Source organism: Pleurodeles waltl, chromosome 2_1 (genome assembly GCF_031143425.1).
Source record: "Pleurodeles waltl isolate 20211129_DDA chromosome 2_1, aPleWal1.hap1.20221129, whole genome shotgun sequence".
NCBI lineage: Eukaryota > Metazoa > Chordata > Amphibia > Caudata > Salamandridae > Pleurodeles > Pleurodeles waltl.
Window position 1 is genome coordinate 795,102,314 of NC_090438.1, and position 24,680 is coordinate 795,126,993.

The window sequence follows — 24,680 nt, forward strand, 5'->3', positions numbered from 1 at the left end:
CTTCAAGGGTCGTTTGGTTTTTAGGCAGTACATTCCTAGCAAAAGGGCACGATATGGAATTAAATTGTATATGCTGTCTGAAAGTAGGACAGGATATGTGTATAGTTTCCGTGTGTACACTGGTAGGGATTCCAATATTGACCCCCCTGGTTGTCCTCCCACTTTTGGAGTTACTGAGAAAATTGTGTGGGATCTTCGTAGACGACTGTTCAACAAAGGTCACCATTTGTATGTAGATAACTTCTACATTGGTGTGCAGTTGTTCAAGGAATTGTTTAGAGTGGACACAGTTGCTTGTGGCACAATCCGTTCTAACCGGAAAGGCTATCCAAGGGAGCTTGTTTGTAAAAAACTTGAGAGGGGACAGTGCTGTGCCTTGCGGAACGAGGAGCTGCTAGCTTTGAAATTTTCAGACAAGAGGGATGTCTACATACTAAGTACCATCATGATGAGAGTACTTCCCCCCTGACTGTTTAGGGCCAGGTTGCTGAAGTGCGCAAACCTGTGTGCATTTTAGATTATAATAAGCACATGGGAGGTGTAGATAGAGTTGACCAGAGGTTGGAACCTTATACTGCTATTCGTAAGTCTTACATTTGGTATAAGAAGTTAGCACTTCACCTCTTCCACTTAGCAACCTTCAATGCTTTTATTGTGTTTAGGGATAGGTCTCCAGAGTCAAAGATGACATTTGTGAAATTTCAGGAGTCAGTGATAGAGAGCCTTAATTTGGTGGAACAGGCCAGAGTTCCTAGAGAAGCAGTGGTGGAGGATGTGGCTAGATTGAAAGATCGCCACTTTGCTGAGCACATTCCTCCCACACCCAAAAAAGACTTTCCAGCTAAGAAATGTAGAGTGTGTTTTCGAAGAGGTATCCGGAGGGAGACTCGAATGTACTGCCCAGATTGTCCTTCAAAGCCTGGTCTGTGTGTGGGTGGTTGTTTTAAGAATTACGAGAAGAAGAATTTCTGGGAACAACCATGAGTGTAAACTCATGTCTGTTTTGTATTTTCATGTGTTCAGTTTCATGGTTAGCATTTCTGTCATGTACTTAGTTAGAGCTTTTGTGTTTGTAGTTTTGTAATTCTTTCTACTTAGTTAGGGATTCCTCTGTTTAAAAAAAAAGAAAAATGATGCCATTGTGTGTGGAGTGGGGCTTGGCTGACAGTGTACATATTGACTTGCTGTTGGCTACTGCAACACACTGCCAGCCAAACACCAGTCCACACACTCCCATCAGCTGGTGTGATTGTTGTATCAGGCATGTGGGCGTATGTAAGTGATGGGCCCTTGAGTGGCGCTGTCTGTCGATGTGAGTGTTGTAATGTGCTGGGCCCGTGGCTGGCGGTGTGAATGGTCTTATGTGTGTCATGGATGAAAGTTGCGTGAATGGACTGTAAAGCGGTTGGTGCCTTGTCGCGGCTTTACAGCTCACGAGCTGTGAGTCATTGGTTCAGTTTTTTGCCTTTCAGTTATTAACAGTGCATTTCATTTTTGTGAAAGCTCTTGTTAGTAAAATTTGATCCACTGAACCATCACTCACCCTCATGCCAAATCCAACCAGTATGTGTGGTAAAAATGACAAAACCTGCTCCGCTGTAATCAGGCGTCGCAGCACACCTGTGACACGCTAGGTGCCTCAGGTGGGACCCCGATGATGAAGCATACCACCAACTTGGTTGGTGGGTGAGGGGTCTTTTTCACATAACCTAAGTGCTTTTCTTTTCAAAAGTTTAGTGTTTGGCACATCACGGACGTATGTGGACACATCAAAACAATATATTACAAAACTACCTGTGTTTGGGGGGGAGAGGGCACCTATGTTTTTGGTCCTGTGTGCGGCCTTCATCTAGGGAAACCTACCAAACCAAGACATTTTTTTAAACTAGACACCCCAAGGAGTCCAGGGAGGTGTGGCTTGCGTGGATCCCCCAACATTTTCTTATCCAGACTCCTCTGTAAACCTCAAAATGTGCTTAAAAAAGCATATTTTCCTGACTTTTCTTCGTAGGATCACCACTCCAGCACAACATTCCTACTCCCCAGTGTTCCCCTCAGTCTCCCAAGTAAAATGACACCTCATTTATGTGGGTCCCCAAAGCAGAGTCAGTCTAAAGATGTATAAAAGAATATGTCCTTATAAACTCACTGTGCTATCCCCTCTATCTCTACAAGTTTTGGGCCTTATTCTGTTGCAGGCACCTGGCCCACCCACAAAAGTGAGGTATCATTTTTATCGGGAGACTTGGGGGAACGCTGGGTGGAAGGAAATTTGTGGCTCCTCTCAGATTCCAGAACTTTCTGTCACCGAAATGTGTGGAAAATGTGTTTTTTTAGCCAAAATTTGAGGTTTGCAAATGATTCTGGGTAACAGAACCTGGTCAGAGCCGCGCAAGTCACCCCATCTTGGATTCCCTTAGGTCTCTAGTTTTAAAAAATGCACAGGTTTGGTAGGTTTCCCTAGGTGCCGGCTGAGCTAGAGGCCAAAATCTACAGGTAGGCAGTTTTCAATTAAAAAATGTGATGTGTCCACGTTGTGTTTTGGGGTGTATCCTGCCGCGGCCGCTAGGCCTACCCACACAAGCGAGGTATCATTTTTATCGGGAGACTTGGGGGAACGCTGGGTGGAAGGAAATTTGTGGCTCCTCTCAGATTCCAGAACTTTCTGCCACAGAAATGTGAGGAACATGTGTTTTTATAGCCAAATTTTGAGGTTTGCAAAGGATTCTGGGTAACAGAACCTGGTCCGAGCCACACAAGTCACCCAAATTGGATTCCCCTAGCTCACTAGTTTTCAGAAATGCACAGGTTTGGTAGGTTTCCCTAGGTGCTGGCTGAGCTAGAGGCCAAAATCTACAGGTAGCCACTTTGTAAAAAACACCTCTGTTTTCTTTCAAAAATATGGATGTGTCCACGTTGCACTTTTGGGCGTTTCCTGTCGCGGACGCTAGGCCTACCCACACAAGTGAGGTATCATTTTTATCGGGAGACTTGGGGGAACGCTGGGTGGTAGGAAATTTGTGGGTCCTCTCAGATTCCTGAACTTTCTGCCACAGAAATGTGAGGAACATGTGTTTTTGTATCCAAATTTTGAGGTTTGCAAAGGATTCTGGGTAACAGAACCTGGTCCGAGCCACACAAGTCACCCCATCTTGGACTCCCCTAGGTCTCTAGTTTTCAGAAATGCACAGGTTTGGTAGGTTTCCCTAGGTGCCGGCTGAGCTAGAGGCCAAAATCTACAGGTAGCCACTTTGCAAAAAACACCTCTGTTTTCTTTAAAAAATCTGGATGTGTCCACGTTGCGCTTTGGGGCGTTTCCTGTCGCGGGCGGTAGGCCTACCCACACTAGTGAGGTATCATTTTTATCGGGAGACTTGGAGGAACGCTGGGTGGAAGGAAATTTGTGGCTCCTCTCAGATTCCAGAACTTTCTGCCACAGAAATGTGAGGAACATGTGTTTTTTTAGCCAAATTTTGAGGTTTGCAAAGGATTCTGGGTAACAGAACCTGGTCCAAGCCACACAAGTCACCCCATCTTGGATTCCCCTAGGTCTCTAGTTTTCAGAAATGCACAGGTTTGGTAGGTTTCCCTAGGTGCCGGCTGAGCTAGAGGCCAAAATCTACAGGTAGGCACTTTGCAAAAATGACCTCTGTTTTCTTTCAAAAATTTGGATATGTCCACGTTGTGCTTTGGGGCGTTTCCTGTTGCGGGCGCTAGGCCTACCCACACAAGTGAGGTATCATTTTTATCAGGAGACTTAGGGGGACGCTGGGTGGAAGGAAATTTGTGGCTCCTCTCAGATTCCAGAACTTTCTGCCACAGAAGTGTGAGGAACATGTGTTTTTTTAGCCAAATTTTGAGGTTTGCAAAGGATTCTGGGTAACAGAACCTGGTCAGAGCCCCACAAGTCACCCCATCTTGGATTTCCCTAGGTCTCTAGTTTTCAGAAATGTACAGGTTTGGTAGGTTTCCCTAGGTGCCGGCTGAGCTAGAGGCCAAAATCTACAGGTAGGCACTTTGCAAAAAACACCTCTGTTTTCTTTCAAAAATTTGGATGTGTCCACGTTGCGCTTTGGGGCGTTTCCTGGCGCGGGCGCTAGGCCTACCCACACAAGTGAGGTATCATTTTTATCGGGAGACTTGGGGGAACGCTGGGTGGAAGAAAATTTGTGGCTCCTCTCAGATTCCAGAACTTTCTGCCACAGAAATGTGAGGAACATGTGTTTTTTTAGCCAAATTTTGAGGTTTGCAAAGGATTCTGGGTAACAGAACCTGGTCCGAGCCACACAAGTCACCCCATCTTGGATTCCCCTAGGTCTCTAGTTTTCAGAAATGCATCGGTTTGGTAGGTTTCCCTATTTGCCGGCTGAGCTAGAGGCCAAAATCTACAGGTAGGCACTTTGCAAAAAACAGCTCTGTTTTCTTTAAAAAAATGGGATGTGTCCACGTTGCGTTTTGGGGCGTCTCCTGTCACGGCCGCTAGGCCTACCCACACAAGTGAGGTATAATTTTTATCTGGAGACTTGGGGGAACTCTGGGTGGAAGGAAATTTGTGGCTCCTCTCAGAATCCAGAACTTACTGCCACAGAAATGTGAGGAACATGTCCTTTTTAGCCAAATTTTGAGGTTTGCAAAGGATTCTGTGTAACAGAACCTGGTCTGAGCCACACAAGTCACCCCATCTTGGATTCCCCTAGGTCTCTAGTTTTTAGAAATGCATCGGTTTGGTAGGTTTCCCTATTTGCCGGCTGAGCTAGAGGCCAAAATCTACAGGTAGGCACTTTGCAAAAAACAGCTCTGTTTTCTTTAAAAAAATGGGATGTGTCCACGTTGCGTTTTGGGGTGTCTTGTGTCGCGGCCGCTAGGCCTACCCACACAAGTGAGGAATAATTTTTATCGGGAGACTTGGGGGAACGCTGGGTGGAAGGAAATTTGTGGCTCCTCCCAGATCACAGAACTTTCTGCCACAGAAATGTGAGGAACATGTGTTTTTTTATCCAAATTTTGAGGTTTGCAAAGGATTCTGGGTAACAGAACCTGGTCAGAGCCACACAAGTCACCCCATCTTGGATTCCCATAGGTCTCTAGTTTTCAGAAATGCACAGGTGTGGTAGGTTTCCCTTGGTGCCGGCTGAGCTAGAGGCCAAAATCTACAGGTAGCCACTTTGCAAAAAACACCTCTGTTTTCTTTCAAAAATTTGGATGTGTCCACGTTGCTCTTTGGGGCGTTTTCTGTCGCGGGCGCTAGGCCTACCCACACAAGTGAGGTATCATTTTTATCGGGAGACTTGGGGGAACGCTGGGTGGAAGGAAATTTGTGGGTCCTCTCAGATTCCAGAACTTTCTGCCACAGAAATGTGAGGAACATGTGTTTTTTTATCCAAATTTTGAGGTTTGCAAAGGATTCTGGGTAACAGAACCTGGTCCGAGCCACACAAGTCACCCCATCTTGGATTCCCATAGGTCTCTAGTTTTCAGAAATGCAAAGGTGTGGTAGGTTTCCCTAGGTGCCGGCTGAGCTAGAGGCCAAAATCTACAGGTAGCCACTTTGCAAAAAACACCTCTGTTTTCTTTCAAAAATTTGGATGTGTCCACGTTGCTCTTTGGGGCGTTTCCTGTCGCGGGCGCTAGGCCTACCCACACTAGTGAGGTATCATTTTTATCGGGAGACTTGGGGGAACGCTGGGTGGAAGGAAATTTGTGGCTCCTCTCAGATTCCAGAACTTTCTGCCACAGATATATGAGGAACATGTGTTTTTTTGCCAAATTTTGAGGTTTGCAAAGGATTCTGGGTAACAGAACCTGGTCCGAGCCACACAAGTCACCCAACTTGGATTCCTCTAGGTCACTAGTTTTCTGAAATGCACACGTTTGGTAGGTTTCCCTAGGTGCTGGCTGAGCTAGAGGCCAAAATCTACAGGTAGCCACTTTGCAAAAAACACCTCTGTTTTCTTTAAAAAATATGGATGTGTCTACGTTGCACTTTTGGGCATTTCCTGTCGCGGACGCTAGGCCTACCCACACAAGTGAGGTATCATTTTTATCGGGAGACTTGGGGGAACCCTGGGTGGAAGGAAATTTGTGGGTCCTCTCAGATTCCCGAACTTTCTGCCACAGAAATGTGAGGAACATGTGTTTTTTTATCCAAATTTTGAGGTTTGCAAAGGATTCTGGGTAACAGAACCTGGTCCGAGCCACACAAGTCACCCCATCTTGGATTCCCCTAGGTCTCTAGTTTTCAGAAATGCAAAGGTTTGGTAGGTTTCCCAAGGTGCCGGCTGAGCTAGAGGCCAAAATCTACAGGTAGCCACTTTGCAAAAAACACCTCTGTTTTCTTTCAAAAATCTGGATGTGTCCATGTTGCGCTTTGGGGTGTTTCCTGTCGCGGGCGCTAGGCCTACCCACACTAGTGAGGTATCATTTTTATCGGGAGACTTGGGGGAACGCTGGGTGGAAGGAAATTTGTGGCTCCTCTCAGATTCCAAAACTTTCTGCCACAGAAATGTGAGGAACATGTGTTTTTTTAGCCAAATTTTGAGGTTTGCAAAGGATTCTGGGTAACAGAACCTGGTCCGAGCCACACAAGTCACCCCATCTTGGATTCCCCTAGGTCTCTAGTTTTCAGAAATGCACAGGTTTGGTAGGTTTCCCTAGGTGCCGGCTGAGCTAGAGGCCAAAATCTACAGGTAGGCACTTTGCAAAAAACAGCTCTGTTTTCTTTAAAAAAATGGGATGTGTCCAAATTGCGTTTTGGGGCGTCTCCTGTCGCGGCCGCTAGGCCTACCCACACAAGTGAGGTATCATTTTTATCGGGAGACTTGGGGGAAGGCTGGGTGGAAGGAAATTTGTGGATCCTCTCAGATTCCAGAACTTTCTGCCACAGAAATGTGAGGAACATGTGTTTTTTTAGCCAAATTTTGAGGTTTGCAAAGGATTCTGGGTAATAGAACCTGGTCCGAGCCCCACAAGTCACCCCATCTTGGACTCCCCTAGGTCTCTAGTTTTCAGAAATGCACAGGTTTGGTAGGTTTCCCTAGGTGCCGGCTGAGCTAGAGGCCAAAATCTACAGGTAGGCACTTTGCAAAAAACACCTCTTTTTTCTTTCAAAAAATTGGATGTGTCCACGTTGCGCTTTGGGGCGTTTCCTGTCGCGGGCGCTAGGCCTACCTACACTAGTGAGGTATCATTTTTATCGGGAGACTTGGGGGAACGCTGGGTGGAAGGAAATTTGTGGCTCCTCTCAGATTCCAGAACTTTCTTCCACAGAAATGTGAGGAACATGTGTTTTTTTAGCCAAATTTTGAGGTTTGCAAAGGATTCTGGGTAACAGAACCTGGTCCGAGCCACACAAGTCACCCCATCTTGGATTCCCCTAGGTCTCTAGTTTTCAGAAATGCACAGGTGTGGTAGGTTTCCCTGGGTGCCGGCTGAGCTAGAGGCCAAAATCTACAGGTAGGCACTTTGCAAAATACACCTCTGTTTTCTTTAAAAGATGTGGATGTGTCCACGTTGCACTTTGGGGCGCTTCCTGTCGCGGGCGCTAGGCCTACCCACACAAGTGAGGTATCATTTTTATCGGGAGACTTGGGGGAACGCTGGGTGGAAGGAAATTTGTGGCTCCTCTCAGATTCCAGAACTTTCTGCCACAGAAATGTGAGGAACATGTGCTTTTTTATCCAAAGTTTGAGGTTTGCAAAGGATTCTGGGTAACAGAACCTGGTCCGAGCCCCACAAGTCACCCCATCTTGGATTCCCCTAGGTCTCTAGTTTTCAGAAATGCACAGGTTTGGTAGGTTTCCCTAGGTGCCGACTGAGCTAGAGGCCAAAATCTACAGGTAGGCACTTTGCAAAAAACAGCTCTGTTTTCTTAAAATAAATTTGGATGTGTCCACGTTGCGCTTTGGGGCGTTTCCTGTCGCGGGCTGTAGGCCTACCCACACGAGTGAGGTATCATTTTTATCGGGAGACTTGGGGGAACACTGGGTGGAAGGAAATTTGTGGCTCCTCTCAGATTCCAGAACTTTCTGCCACAGAAATGTGAGGAACATTTGTTTTTTTAGCTAAATTTTGAGGTTTGCAAAGGATTCTGGGTAACAGAACCTGGTCCGAGCCACACAAGTCACCCCATTTTGGACTCCCCTAGGTCTCTAGTTTTCAGAAATGCATCGGTTTGGTAGGTTTCCCTATTTGCCGGCTGAGCTAGAAGCCAAAATCTACAGGTAGGCACTTTGCAAAAAACAGCTCTGTTTTCTTTAAAAAAATGGGATGTGTCCACGTTGCGTTTTGGGGCGTCTCCTGTCGCGGCCGCTAGGCCTACCCACACAAGTGAGGTGTAATTTTTATCTGGAGACTTGGGGGAACGCTGGGTGGAAGGAAATTTGTGGCTCCTCTCAGATTCCAGAACTTTCTGCCACAGAAATGTGAGGAACATGTGCTTTTTTAGCCCAATTCTGAGGTTTGCAAAGGATTCTGGGTAACAGAACCTGGTCCGAGCCACACAAGTCACCCCATCTTGGATTCCCCTAGGTCTCTAGTTTTCAGAAATGCATCGGTTTGGTAGGTTTCCCTATTTGCCGGCTGAGCTAGAGGCCAAAATCTACAGGTAGGCACTTTGCAAAAAAAAGCTCTGTTTTCTTTAAAAAAATGGGATGTGTCCACGTTGCGCTTTGGGGAGTTTCCTGTCGCGGGCGCTAGGCCTACCCTCACTAGTGAGGTATCATTTTTATCGGGAGACTTGGGGGAACGCTGGGTGGAAGGAAATTTGTGGGTCCTCTCAGATTCCCGAACTTTCTGCCACAGAAATGTGAGGAACATGTGTTTTTTTATCCAAATTTTGAGGTTTGCAAAGGATTCTGGGTAACAGAACCTGGTCCGAGCCACACAAGTCACCCCATCTTGGATTCCCCTAGGTCTCTAGTTTTCAGAAATGCACAGGTTTGGTAGGTTTCCCTAGGTGCCGGCTGAGCTAGAGGCCAAAATCTACAGGTAGCCACTTTGCAAAAAACACCTCTGTTTTCTTTCAAAAATTTGGATGTGTCCACGTTGCGCTTTGGGGCGTTTCCTGTCGCGGACGCTAGGCGTACCCACACAAGTGAGGTATCATTTTTATCGGGAGACTTGGGGGAACGCTGGGTGGAAGGAAATTTGTGGGTCCTCTCAGATTCCCGAACTTTCTGCCACAGAAATGTGAGGAACATGTGTTTTTTTATCCAAATTTTGAGGTTTGCAAAGGATTCTGGGTAACAGAACCTGGTCCGAGCCACACAAGTCACCCCATCTTGGATTCCCCTAGGTCTCTAGTTTTCAGAAATGCACAGGTTTGGTAGGTTTCCCTAGGTGCCGGCTGAGCTAGAGGCCAAAATCTACAGGTAGGCACTTTGCAGAAAACACCTCTGTTTTCTTTCAAAAATTTGGATGTGTCCACGTTGCGCTTTTGGGCGTTTCCTGTCGCGGACGCTAGGCCTACCCACACAAGTGAGGTATCATTTTTATCGGGAGACTTAGGGGAACGCTGGGTGGAAGGAAATTTGTGGCTCCTCTCAGATTCCAGAACTTTCTGCCACAGAAATGTGAGGAACATGTGTTTTTTTATCCAAATTTTGAGGTTTGCAAAGGATTCTGGGTAACAGAACCTGGTCCGAGCCACACAAGTCACCCCATCTTGGATTCCCCTAGGTCTCTAGTTTTCAGAAATGCACAGGTTTGGTAGGTTTCCCTAGGTGCCGGCTGAGCTAGAGGCCAAAATCTACAGGTAGCCACTTTGCAAAAAACACCTCTGTTTTCTTTCAAAAATCTGGATGTGTCCACGTTGCGCTTTGGGGCGTTTCCTGTCGTGGGCGCTAGGCCTACCCACACTAGTGAGGTATCATTTTTATCGGGAGACTTGGGGGAACGCTGGGTGGAAGGAAATTTGTGGCTCCTCTCAGATTCCAGAACTTTCTGCCACAGAAATGTGAGGAACATGTGTTTTATTAGCCAAATTTTGAGGTTTGCAAAGGATTCTGGGTAACAGAACCTGGTCCGAGCCACACAAGTCACCCCATCTTGGATTCCTCTAGGTCTCTAGTTTTCAGAAATGCACAGGTTTGGTAGGTTTTCCTAGGTGCCGGCTGAGCTAGAGGCCAAAATCTACAGGTAGGCACTTTGCAAAAATGACCTCTGTTTTCTTTCAAAAATTTGGATGTGTCCACGTTGCGCTTTGGGACGTTTCCTGTTGCGGGCGCTAGGCCTACCCACACAAGTGAGGTATCATTTTTATCAGGAGACTTAGGGGGACGCTGGGTGGAAGGAAATTTGTGGCTCCTCTCAGATTCCAGAACTTTCTGCCACAGAAATGTGAGGAACGTGTGTTTTTTTAGCCAAATTTTGAGGTTTGCAAAGGATTCTGGGTAACAGAACCTGGTCAGAGCCCCACAAGTCACCCCATCTTGGATTCCCCTAGGTCTCTAGTTTTCAGAAATGCACAGGTTTGGTAGGTTTCCCTAGGTGCCGGCTGAGCTAGAGGCCAAAATCTACAGGTAGGCACTTTGCAAAAAACACCTCTGTTTTCTTTCCAAAATTTGGATGTGTCCACGTTGCGCTTTGGGGCGTTTCCTGTCGCGGGTGCTAGGCCTACCCACACAAGTGAGGTATCATTTTTATCGGGAGACTTGGGGGAACGCTGGGTGGAAGGAAATCTGTGGCTCCTCTCAGATTCCCGAACTTTCTGCCACAGAAATGTGAGGAACATGTGTTTTTTTATCCAAATTTTGAGGTTTGCAAAGGATTCTGGGTAACAGAACCTGGTCAGAGCCCCACAAGTCACCCCATCTTGGATTCCCCTAGGTCTCTAGTTTTCAGAAATGCACAGGTTTGGTAGGTTTCCCTAGGTGCCGGCTGAGCTAGAGGCCAAAATCTACAGGTAGGCACTTTGCAAAAAACACCTCTGTTTTCTTTCCAAAATTTGGATGTGTCCACGTTGCGCTTTGGGGCGTTTCCTGTTGCGGGCGCTAGGCCTACCCACACAAGTGAGGTATCATTTTTATCGGGAGACTTGGGGGAACGCTGGGTGGAAGGAAATTTGTGGCTCCTCTCAGATTCCAGAACTTTCTGCCACAGAAATGTGAGGAACATGTGCTTTTTTAGCCCAATTCTGAGGTTTGCAAAGGATTCTGGGTAACAGAACCTGGTCCGAGCCACACAAGTCACCCCATCTTGGATTCCCCTAGGTCTCTAGTTTTCAGAAATGCATCGGTTTGGTAGGTTTCCCTATTTGCCGGCTGAGCTAGAGGCCAAAATCTACAGGTAGGCACTTTGCAAAAAAAAGCTCTGTTTTCTTTAAAAAAATGGGATGTGTCCACGTTGCGCTTTGGGGCGTTTCCTGTCGCGGGCGCTAGGCCTACCCTCACTAGTGAGGTATCATTTTTATCGGGAGACTTGGGGGAACGCTGGGTCGAAGGAAATTTGTGGGTCCTCTCAGATTCCCGAACTTTCTGCCACAGAAATGTGAGGAACATGTGTTTTTTTATCCAAATTTTGAGGTTTGCAAAGGATTCTGGGTAACAGAACCTGGTTCGAGCCACACAAGTCACCCCATCTTGGATTCCCCTAGGTCTCTAGTTTTCAGAAATGCACAGGTTTGGTAGGTTTCCCTAGGTGCCGGCTGAGCTAGAGGCCAAAATCTACAGGTAGCCACTTTGCAAAAAACACCTCTGTTTTCTTTCAAAAATTTGGATGTGTCCACGTTGCGCTTTGGGGCGTTTCCTGTCGCGGACGCTAGGCGTACCCACACAAGTGAGGTATCATTTTTATCGGGAGACTTGGGGGAACGCTGGGTGGAAGGAAATTTGTGGGTCCTCTCAGATTCCCGAACTTTCTGCCACAGAAATGTGAGGAACATGTGTTTTTTTATCCAAATTTTGAGGTTTGCAAAGGATTCTGGGTAACAGAACCTGGTCCGAGCCACACAAGTCACCCCATCTTGGATTCCCCTAGGTCTCTAGTTTTCAGAAATGCACAGGTTTGGTAGGTTTCCCTAGGTGCCGGCTGAGCTAGAGGCCAAAATCTACAGGTAGCCACTTTGCAAAAAACACCTTTGTTTTCTTTCAAAAATCTGGATGTGTCCACGTTGCGCTTTGGGGCGTTTCCTGTCGTGGGCGCTAGGCCTACCCACACTAGTGAGGTATCATTTTTATCGGGAGACTTGGGGGAACGCTGGGTGGAAGGAAATTTGTGGCTCCTCTCAGATTCCAGAACTTTCTGCCACAGAAATGTGAGGAACATGTGTTTTTTTAGCCAAATTTTGAGGTTTGCAAAGGATTCTGGGTAACAGAACCTGGTCCGAGCCACACAAGTCACCCCATCTTGGATTCCCCTAGGTCTCTAGTTTTCAGAAATGCACAGGTTTGGTAGGTTTCCCTAGGTGCCGGCTGAGCTAGAGGCCAAAATCTACAGGTAGGCACTTTGCAAAAAACACCTCTGTTTTCTTTCCAAAATTTGGATGTGTCCACGTTGCGCTTTGGGGCGTTTCCTGTCGCGGGTGCTAGGCCTACCCACACAAGTGAGGTATCATTTTTATCGGGAGACTTGGGGGAACGCTGGGTGGAAGGAAATCTGTGGCTCCTCTCAGATTCCCGAACTTTCTGCCACAGAAATGTGAGGAACATGTGTTTTTTTATCCAAATTTTGAGGTTTGCAAAGGATTCTGGGTAACAGAACCTGGTCAGAGCCCCACAAGTCACCCCATCTTGGATTCCCCTAGGTCTCTAGTTTTCAGAAATGCACAGGTTTGGTAGGTTTCCCTAGGTGCCGGCTGAGCTAGAGGCCAAAATCTACAGGTAGCCACTTTGCAAAAAACACCTCTGTTTTCTTTCAAAAATCTGGATGTGTCCACGTTGTGCTTTGGGGCGTTTCCTGTCGCGGGCGCTAGGCCTACCCACACTAGTGAGGTATCATTTTTATCGGGAGACTTGGGGGAACGCTGGGTGAAAGGAAATTTGTGGCTCCTCTCAGATTCCAGAACTTTCTGCCACAGAAATGTGAGGAACATGTGTTTTTTTAGCCAAATTTTGAGGTTTGCAAAGGATTCTGGGTAACAGAACCTGGTCCAAGCCACACAAGTCACCCCATCTTGGATTCCCCTAGGTCTCTAGTTTTCAGAAATGCACAGGTTTGGTAGGTTTCCCTAGGTGCCGGCTGAGCTAGAGGCCAAAATCTACAGGTAGGCACTTTGCAAAAATGACCTCTGTTTTCTTTCAAAAATTTGGATATGTCCACGTTGCGCTTTGGGGCGTTTCCTGTTGCGGGCGCTAGGCCTACCCACACAAGTGAGGTATCATTTTTATCGGGAGACTTGGGGGAACGCTGGGTGGAAGGAAATTTGTGGCTCCTCTCATATTCCAGAACTTTCTGTCTCCGAAATGTGAGGAAAATGTGTTTTTTTAGCCAAAATTTGAGGTTTGCAAAGGATTCTGGGTAACAGAACCTGGTCAGAGCCCCACAAGTCACCCCATCTTGGATTCACCTAGGTCTCTAGTTTTCTGAAATGCACAGGTTTGGTAGGTTTCCCAAGGTGCCGGCTGAGCTAGAGGCCAAAATCTACAGGTAGGCACTTTGCAAAAAACAGCTCTGTTTTCTTTGAAAAAATGGGATGTGTCCACGTTGTGTTTTGGGGTGTGACCTGTCGCGGCCGCTAGGCCTACCCACACAAGTGAGTTATCATTTTTATCGGGAGACTTGGGGGAACGCTGGGTGGAAGGAAATTTGTGGCTCCTCTCATATTCCAGAACTTTCTGTCTCCGAAATGTGAGGAAAATGTGTTTTTTTTAGCCAAAATTTGAGGTTTGCAAAGGATTCTGGGTAACAGAACCTGGTCAGAGCCCCACAAGTCACCCCATCTTGGATTCCCCTAGGTCTCTAGTATTCAAAAATGCACAGGTTTGGTAGGTTTCCATAGGTGCCGGCTGAGCTAGAGGCCAAAATCTACAGGTAGGCACTTTGCTAAAAACAGCTCTGTTTTCTGTGATGTGTCCACATTGTGTTTTGGGGCATATCCTGTCGCGGGCGCTAGGCCTACCCACACAAGTGAGGTACCATTTTTATCGGGAGACTTCGGGGAGCGCTGGGTGGAAGGAAATTTGTGGCTCCTCTCAGATTCTAGAACTTTCTGTCACTGAAATGTGATGAAAATGGTTTTTTTTAGCCAAAATTTGAGGTTTGCAAAGGATTCTGGATAACAGAACCTGGTCAGAGCCCCACAAGTCACCCCATCTTAGATTCCCCTATGTCTCTAGTTTTAAAAAATGCACAGGTTTGGTAGGTTTCCCTAGGTGCCAGCTGAGCTAGAGGCCAAAATCTACAGGTAGCCACTTTGCAAAAAACACCTCTGTTTTCTTTCAAAAATTTGGATGTGTCCACGTTGCGCTTTTGGGCGTTTCCTGTCGCGGACGCTAGGCGTACCCACACAAGTGAGGTATCATTTTTATCGGGAGACTTGGGGGAACGCTGGGTGGAAGGAAATTTGTGGGTCCTCTCAGATTCCCGAACTTTCTGCCACAGAAATGTGAGGAACATGTGTTTTTTTATCCAAATGTTGAGGTTTGCAAAGGATTCTGGGTAACAGAACCTGGTCCGAGCCACACAAGTCACCCCATCTTGGATTCCCCTAGGTCTCTAGTTTTCAGAAATGCACAGGTTTGGTAGGTTTCCCTAGGTGCCGGCTGAGCTAGAGGCTAAAATCTACAGGTAGCCACTTTGCAGAAAACACCTCTGTTTTCTTTCAAAAATTTGGATGTGTCCACGTTGCGCTTTTGGGCGTTTCCTGTCGCGGACGCTAGGCCTACCCACACAAGTGAGGTATCATTTTTATCTGGAGACTTGGGGGAACGCTGGGTGGAAGGAAATTTGTGGCTCCTCTCAGATTCCAGAACTTTCTGCCACAGAAATGTGAGGAACATGTGTTTTTTTATCCAAATTTTGAGGTTTGCAAAGGATTCTGGGTAACAGAACCTGGTCCGAGCCACACAAGTCACCCCATCTTGGATTCCCCTAGGTCTCTAGTTTTCAGAAATGCACAGGTTTGGTAGGTTTCCCTAGGTGCCGGCTGAGCTAGAGGCCAAAATCTACAGGTAGCCACTTTGCAAAAAACACCTCTGTTTTCTTTCAAAAATCTGGATGTGTCCACGTTGCGCTTTGGGGCGTTTCCTGTCATGGGCGCTAGGCCTACCCACACTAGTGAGGTATCATTTTTATCGGGAGACTTGGGGGAACGCTGGGTGGAAGGAAATTTGTGGCTCCTCTCAGATTCCAGAACTTTCTGCCACAGAAATGTGAGGAACATGTGTTTTTTTATCCAAATTTTGAGGTTTGCAAAGGATTCTGGGTAACAGAACCTGGTCCGAGCCACACAAGTCACCACATCTTGGATTCCCCTACGTCTCTAGTTTTCAGAAATGCACAGGTTTGGTAGGTTTCCCTAGGTGCCGGCTGAGCTAGAGGCCAAAATCTACAGGTAGGCACTTTGCAAAAATGACCTCTGTTTTCTTTCAAAAATTTGGATATGTCCACGTTGCGCTTTGGGGCGTTTCCTGTTGCGGGCGCTAGGCCTACCCACACAAGTGTGGTATCATTTTTATCAGGAGACTTAGGGGGACACTGGATGGAAGGAAATTTGTGGCTCCTCTCAGATTCCAGAACTTTCTGCCACAGAAATGTGAGGAACATGTGTTTTTTTAGCCAAATTTTGAGGTTTGCAAAGGATTCTGGGTAACAGAACCTGGTCAGAGCCCCACAAGTCACCCCATCTTGGATTCCCCTAGGTCTCTAGTTTTCAGAAATGCACAGGTTTGGTAGGTTTCCCTAGGTGCCGGCTGAGCTAGAGGCCAAAATCTACAGGTAGGCACTTTGCAAAAAACACCTCTGTTTTCTTTCCAAAATTTGGATGTGTCCACGTTGCGCTTTTGGGCGTTTCCTGTCGCGGGCGCTAGGCCTACCCACACAAGTGAGGTATCATTTTTATCGGGAGACTTGGGGGAACGCTGGGTGGATTGAAATTTGTGGCTCCTCTCAGATTTCCGAACTTTCTGCCACAGAAATGTGAGGAACATGTGTTTTTTTATCCAAATTTTGAGGTTTGCAAAGGATTCTGGGTAACAGAACCTGGTCAGAGCCCCATAAGTCACCCCATCTTGGATTCCCCTAGGTCTCTAGTTTTCAGAAATGCACAGGTTTGGTAGGTTTCCCTAGGTGCCGGCTGAGCTAGAGGCCAAAATCTACAGGTAGGCACTTTGCAAAAAACAGCTCTGTTTTCTTTGAAAAAATGGGATGTGTCCACGTTGTGTTTTGGGGTGTGTCCTGTCGCGGCCGCTAGGCCTACCCACACAAGTGAGTTATCATTTTTATCGGGAGACTTGGGGGAACGCTGGGTGGAAGGAAATTTGTGGCTCCTCTCAGATTCCAGAACTTTCTGTCACCGAAATGTGAGGAAAATGTGTTTTTTTAGCCAAAATTTGAGGTTTGCAAAGGATTCTGGGTAACAGAACCTGGTCAGAGCCCCACAAGTCACCCCATCTTGGATTCCCCTAGGTCTCTAGTTTTCAAAAATGCACAGGTTTGGTAGGTTTCCCTAGGTGCCGGCTGAGCTAGAGGCCAAAATCTACAGGTAGGCACTTTGCTAAAAACAGCTCTGTTTTCTGTGATGTGTCCACGTTGTGTTTTGGGGCATATCCTGTCGCGGGCGCTAGGCCTACCCACACAAGTGAGGTACCATTTTTATCGGGAGACTTGGGGGAGCGCTGGGTGGAAGGAAATTTGTGGCTCCTCTCAGATTCTAGAACTTTCTGTCACCGAAATGTGAGGAAAATGGGTTTTTTTTGCCAAAATTTGAGGTTTGCAAAGGATTCTGGATAACAGAACCTGGTCAGAGCCCCACAAGTCACCCCATCTTGGATTCCCCTACGTCTCTAGTTTTCAAAAATGCACAGGTTTGGTAGGTTTCCCTAGGTGCCAGCTGAGGTAAAGGCCAAAATCTACAGGTAGCCACTTTGCAAAAAACACCTCTGTTTTCTTTCAAAAATTTGGATGTGTCCACGTTGCACTTTTGGGCGTTTCCTGTCACGGACGCTAGGCCTACCCACACAAGTGAGGTATCATTTTTATCGGGAGACTTGGGGGAACGGTGGGTGGAAGGAAATTTGTGGGTCCTCTCAGATTCCAGAACTTTCTGCGACAGAAATGTGAGGAACATGCGTTTTTTTAGCCAAATGTTGAGGTTTGCAAAGGATTCTGGGTAACAGAACCTGGTCCGAGCCACACAAGTCACCCCATCTTGGAATCCCCTAGGTCTCTAGTTTTCAGAAATGCACAGGTTTGGTAGGTTGCCCTAGGTGCCGGCTGAGCTAGAGGCCACAATCTACAGGTAGCCACTTTGCAAAAAACACCTCTGTTTTCTTTCAAAAATTTGGATGTGTCCACGTTGCGCTTTGGGGCGTTTCCTGTCGCGGGCGCTAGGCCTACCCACACTAGTGAGGTATAATTTTTATCGGGAGACACGGGGGAACGCTGGGTGGAAGGAAATTCGTGGCTCCTCTCAGATTCCAGAACTTTCTGCCACAGAAATGTGAGGAACATGTGTTTTTTTAGCCATATTTTGAGGTTTGCAAAGGATTCTGGGTAACAGAACCTGGTCAGAGCCACACAAGTCACCCCATCTTGGATTCCCCTGGGTCTCTAGTTTTCAGAGATGCACAGGTTTGGTAGGTTTCCCTAGGTGCCAGCTGAGATAGAGGACAAAATCTACAGGTAGCCACTTTGCAAAAAACACCTCTGTTTTCTTTCAAAAATTTGGATGTGTCCACGTTGCACTTTTGGGCGTTTCCTGTCACGGACGCTAGGCCTACCCACACAAGTGAGTTATCATTTTTATCGGGAGACTTGGGGGAACGCTGGGTGGAAGGAAATTTGTGGGTCCTCTCAGATTCCAGAACTTTCTGCCACAGAAATGTGAGGAACATGTGTTTTTTTATCCAAATTTTGAGGTTTGCAAAGGATTCTGGGTAACAGAACCTGGTCCGAGCCACACAAGTCACCCCATCTTGGATTCCCCTAGGTCTCTAGTTTTCAGAAATGAACAGGTGAGGTAGGTTTCCCTAGGTGCCGGCTGAGCTAGAGGCCAAAATCTACAGGTAGCCACTTTGCAAAAAACACCTCTGTTTTCTTCAAAAATTTGGATGTGTCCACGTTGCTCTTTGGGGCGGTTTCTGTCGCGGGCGCTAGGCCTACCCACACTAGTGAGGTATCATTTTTATCGGGAGACTTGGGGGAACGCTGGGTGGAAGGAAATTTGTGGCTCCTCTCAGATTCCAGAACTTTCTGCCACAGAAATGTGAGGAACATGCGTTTTTTTAGCCAAACTTTGAGGTTTGCAAAGGATTCTGGGTAACAGAACCTGGTCCGAGCCACACAAGTCACCCCATCTTGGAATCCCCTAGGTCTCTAGTTTTCAGAAATGCACAGGTTTGATAGGTTGCCCTAGGTGCCGGCTGAGCTAGAGGCCACAATCTACAGGTAGCCACTTTGCAAAAAACACCTCTGTTTTCTTTCAAAAATTTGGATGTGTCCACGTTGCGCTTTGGGGCGTTTCCTGTCGCGGGCGCTAGGCCTACCCACACAAGTGAGGTATAATTTTTATCAGGAGACTTAGGGGGACGCTGGGTGGAAGGAAATTTGTGGCTCCTCTCAGATTCCAGAACTTTCTGCCACAGAAATGTGAGGAACATGTGTTTTCTTAGCCAAATTTTGAGGTTTGCAAAGGATTCTGGGTAACAGAACCTGGTCAGAGCCCCACAAGTCACCCCATCTTGGATTCCCCTAGGTCTCTAGTTTTCAGAAATGCACAGGTTTGGTAGGTTTCCCAAGGTGCCGGCTGAGCTAGAGGCCAAAATCTACAGGTAGGCACTTTGCAAAAAACAGCTCTGTTTTCTTTGAAAAAAATGGGATGTGTCCACGTTGTGTTTCGGGGCGTCTTCTGTCGCGGCCGCTAGGCCTACCCACACCAGTGAGGTATCATTTTTATCGGGAGACTTGGGGGAACGCTGGGTGGAAGGTAATTTGTGGCTCCTCTCAGATTCCAGAACTTTCTGTCACCGAAATGTGAGGAAAATGTGTTTTTTTAGCCAAAATTTGAGGTTTGCAAAGGATTCTGGGTAACAGAACCTGGTCAGAGTCCCACAAGTCACCCCATCTTGGATTCCCCTAGGTCTCTAGTATTAAAAAATGCACAGGTTTGGTAGGTTTCCCTAGGTGCCGGCTGAGCTAGAGGCCAAAATCTACAGGTAGGCACTTTGCTAAAAACAGCTCTGTTTTCTGTGATGTGTCCACGTTGTGTTTTGGGGCATATCCTGTCGCGGGCGCTAGGCCTACCCACACAAGTGAGGTACCATTTTTATCGGGAGACTTCGGGGAGCGCTGGGTGGAAGGAAATTTGTGGCTCCTCTCAGATTCTAGAACTTTCTGTCACCGAAATGTGATGAAAATGTTTTTTTTTAGCCAAAATTTGAGGTTTGCAAAGGATTCTGGATAACAGAACCTGGTCAGAGCCCCACAAGTCACCCCATCTTAGATTCCCCTACGTCTCTAGTTTTTAAAAATGCACAGGTTTGGTAGGTTTCCCTAGGTGCCAGCTGAGCTAGAGGCCAAAATCTACAGGTAGCCACTTTGCAAAAAACACCTCTGTTTTCTTTCAAAAATTTGGATGTGTCCACGTTGCGCTTTTGGGCGTTTCCTGTCGCGGACGCTAGGCGTACCCACACAAGTGAGGTATCATTTTTATCGGGAGACTTGGGGGAACGCTGGGTGGAAGGAAATTTGTGGGTCCTTTCAGATTCCCGAACTTTCTGCCACAGAAATGTGAGGAACATGTGTTTTTTTATCCAAATTTTGAGGTTTGCAAAGGATTCTGGGTAACAGAACCTGGTCCGAGCCACACAAGTCACCCCATCTTGGATTCCCCTAGGTCTCTAGTTTTCAGAAATGCACAGGTTTGGTAGGTTTCCCTAGGTGCCGGCTGAGCTAGAGGCCAAAATCTACAGGTAGGCACTTTGCAAAAATGACCTCTGTTTTCTCTCAAAAATTTGGATATGTCCACGTTGCGCTTTGGGGCGTTTCCTGTTGCGGGCGCTAGGCCTACCCACACAAGTGAGGTATCATTTTTATCAGGAGACTTAGGGGGACGCTGGGTGGAAGGAAATTTGTGGCTCCTCTCAGATTCCAGAACTTTCTGCCACAGAAATGTGAGGAACATGTGTTTTTTTAGCCAAATTTTGAGGTTTGCAAAGGATTCTGGGTAACAGAACCTGGTCAGAGCCCCACAAGTCACCCCATCTTGGATTCCCCTAGGTCTCTAGCTTTCAGAAATGCACAGGTTTGGTAGGGTTCCCTAGGTGCCGGCTGAGCTAGAGGCCAAAATCTACAGGTAGGCACTTTGCAAAAAACACCTCTGTTTTCTTTCCAAAATTTGGATGTGTCCACGTTGCGCTTTGGGGCGTTTCCTGTCGCGGGCGCTAGGCCTACCCACACAAGTGAGGTATCATTTTTATCGGGAGACTTGGGGGAACGCTGGGTGGAAGGAAATTTGTGGCTCCTCTCAGATTCCCGAACTTTCTGCAACAGAAATGTGAGGAACATGTGTTTTTTTATCCAAATTTTGAGGTTTGCAAAGGATTCTGGGTAACAGAACCTGGTCAGAGCCCCACAAGTCACCCCATCTTGGATTCCCCTAGGTCTCTAGTTTTCAGAAATGCACAGGTTTGGTAGGTTTCCCTAGGTGCCGGCTGAGCTAGAGGCCAAAATCTACAGGTAGCCACTTTGCAAAAAACACCTCTGTTTTCTTTCAAAAATCTGGATGTGTCCACGTTGCGCTTTGGGGCGTTTCCTGTCGCGGGCGCTAGTCCTACCCACACTAGTGAGGTATCATTTTTATCGGGAGACTTGGGGGAACGCTGGGTGAAAGGAAATTTGTGGCTCCTCTCAGATTCCAGAACTTTCTGCCACAGAAATGTGAGGAACATGTGTTTTTTTAGCCAAAGTTTGAGGTTTGCAAAGGATTCTGGGTAACAGAACCTGGTCAGAGCCCCACAAGTCACCCCATCGTGGATTCCTCTAGGTCTCTAGTTTTCAGAAATGCACAGGTTTGGTAGGTTTCCCTGGGTGCCGGCTGAGCTAGAGGCCAAAATCTACAGGTAGGCACTTTGCAAAAAACAGCTCTGTTTTCTTTGAAAAAATGGGATGTGTCCACGTTGTGTTTTGGGGTGTGTCCTGTCGCGGCCGCTAGGCCTACCCACACAAGTGATTTATCATTTTTATAGGGAGACTTGGGGGAATGCTGGGTGGAAGGAAATTTGTGGCTCCTCTCAGATTCCAGAACTTTCTGTCACCGAAATGTGAGGAAAATGTGTTTTTTTAGCCAAAATTTGAGGTTTGCAAAGGATTCTGGGTAACAGAACCTGGTCAGAGCCCCACAAGTCACCCCATCTTGGATTCCCCTAGGTCTCTAGTTTTCAAAAATGCACAGGTTTGGTAGGTTTCCCTAGGTGCCGGCTGAGCTACAGGCCAAAATCTACAGGTAGGCACTTTGCTAAAAACAGCTCTGTTTTCTGTGATGTGTCCACGTTGTGTTTTGGGGCATATCCTGTCGCGGGCGCTAGGCCTACCCACACAAGTGAGGTACCATTTTTATCGGGAGACTTGGGGGAGCGCTGGGTGGAAGGAAATTTGTGGCTCCTCTCAGATTCAATAACTTTCTGTCACCGAAATGTGAGGAAAATGGTTTTTTTTAGACAAAATTTGAGGTTTGCAAAGGATTCTGGATAACAGAACCTGGTCAGAGCCCCACAAGTCACCCCATCTTGGATTCCCCTACGTCTCTAGTTTTCAACAATGCACAGGTTTGGAAGGTTTCCCTAGGTGCCAGCTGAGGTAAAGGCCAAAATCTACAGGTAGCCACTTTGCAAAAAACACCTCTGTTTTCTTTCAAAAATTTGGATGTGTCCACGTTGCACTTTTGGGCGTTTCCTGTCACGGACGCTAGGCCTACCCACACAAGTGAGGTATCATTTTTATCGGGAGACTTGGGGGAACGGTGGGTGGAAGGAAATTTGTGGGTCCTCTCAGATTCCAGAACTTTCTGCCACAGAAATGTGAGGAACATGTGTTTTTTTATCCAAATTTTGAGGTTTGCAAAGGATTCTGGGTAATAGAACCTGGTCCGAGCCACACAAGTCACCCCATCTTGGATTCCCATAGGTCTCTAGTTTTCAGAAATGCACAGGTGTGGTAGGTTTCCCTAGGTGCCGGCTGAGCTAGAGGCCAAAATCTACAGGTAGCCACTTTGCAAAAAGCACCTCTGTTTTCTTTCAAAAATTTGGATGTGTCCACGTTGCTCTTTGGGGCGGTTTCTGTCGCGGGCGCTAGGCCTACCCACACTAGTGAGGTATCATTTTTATCGGGAGACTTGGGGGAACGCTGGGTGCAAGGAAATTTGTGGCTCCTCTCAGATTCCAGAACTTTCTGCCACAGAAATGTGAGGAACATGCGTTTTTTTAGCCAAATTTTGAGGTTTGCAAAGGATTCTGGGTAACAGAACCTGGTCCGAGCCACACAAGTCACCCCATCTTGGAATCCCCTAGGTCTCTAGTTTTCAGAAATGCACATGTTTGGTAGGTTGCCCTAGGTGCCGGCTGAGCTAGAGGCCACAATCTACAGGTAGCCACTTTGCAAAAAACACCTCTGTTTTCTTTCAAAAATTTGGATGTGTCCACGTTGAACTTTGGGGCGTTTCCTGTCGCGGGCGCTAGGCCTACCCACACAAGTGAGGTATCATTTTTATCAGGAGACTTGGGGGAACGCTGGGTGGAAGGAAATTCGTGGCTCCTCTCAGATTCCAGAACTTTCTGCCACAGAAATGTGCGGAACATGTGTTTTTTTAGCCATATTTTGAGGTTTGCAAAGGATTCTGGGTAACAGAACCTGGTCAGAGCCACACAAGTCACCCCATCTTGGATTCCCCTTGGTCTCTAGTTTTTAGAGATGCACAGGTTTGGTAGGTTTCCCTAGGTGCCGGCTGAGCTAGAGGCCAAAATCTTCAGGTAGGCACTTTGCAAAAAACACCTCTGTTTTCTTTCAAATATATGGATATGTCCACGTTGCGCTTTGGGGCGTTTCCTGTCGCGGGCGCTAGGCCTACCCACACAAGTGAGGTATCATTTTTATCAGGAGACTTAGGGGGACGCTGGGTGGAAGGAAATTTGTGGCTCCTCTCAGATTCCAGAACTTTCTGCCACAGAAATGTGAGGAACATGTGTTTTCTTAGCCAAATTTTGAGGTTTGCAAAGGATTCTGGGTAACAGAACCTGGTCAGAGCCCCACAAGTCACCCCATCTTGGATTCCCCTAGGTCTCTAGTTTTAAGAAATGCACAGGTTTGGTAGGTTTCCCTAGTTGCCAGCTGAGATAGAGGCCAAAATCTACAGGTAGCCACTTTGCAAAAAACACCTCTGTTTTCTTTAAAAAATTTGGATGTGTCCACGTTGCACTTTTGGGCGTTTCCTGTCACGGACGCTAGGCCTACCCACACAAGTGAGTTATCATTTTTATCAGGAGACTTAGGGGGACGCTGGGTGGAAGGAAATTTGTGGCTCCTCTCAGATTCCAGAACTTTCTGCCACAGAAATGTGAGGAACATGTGTTTTTTTATCCAAATTTTGAGGTTTGCAAAGGATTCTGGGTAACAGAACCTGGTCCGAGCCACACAAGTCACCCCATCTTGGATTCCCCTATGTCTCTAGTTTTCAGAAATGCACAGGTGTGGTAGGTTTCCCTAGGTGCCGGCTGAGCTAGAGGCCAAAATCTACAGGTAGCCACTTTGCAAAAAACACCTCTGTTTTCTTTCAAAAATTTGGATGTGTCCACGTTGCTCTTTGGGGCGGTTTCTGTCGCGGGCGCTAGGCCTACCCACACTAGTGAGGTATCATTTTTATCGGGAGACTTGGGGGAACGCTGGGTGGAAGGAAATTTGTGGCTCCTCTCAGATTCCAGAACTTTCTGCCACAGAAATGTGAGGAACATGCGTTTTTTTAGCCAAATTTTGAGGTTTGCAAAGGATTCTGGGTAACAGAACCTGGTCCGAGCCACACAAGTCACCCCATCTTGGAATCCCCTAGGTCTCTAGTTTTCAGAAATGCACAGGTTTGGTAGGTTGCCCTAGGTGCCGGCTGAGCTAGAGGCCACAATCTACAGGTAGCCACTTTGCAAAAAACACCTCTGTTTTCTTTCAAAAATTTGGATGTGTCTACGTTGCGCTTTGGGGCGTTTCCTGTCGCGGCCGCTAGGCCTACCCACACAAGTGAGGTATCATTTTTATCAGGAGACTTAGGGGGACGCTGGGTGGAAGGAAATTTGTGGCTCCTCTCAGATTCCAGAACTTTCTGCCACAGAAATGTGAGGAACATTTGTTTTCTTAGCCAAATTTTGAGGTTTGCAAAGGATTCTGGGTAACAGTACCTGGTCAGAGCCCCACAAGTCACCCCATCTTGGATTCCCCTAGGTCTCTAGTTTTCAGAAATGCACAGGTTTGGTAGGTTTCCCAAGGTGCCGGCTGAGCTAGAGGACAAAATCTACAGGTAGCCACTTTGCAAAAAACACCTCTGTTTT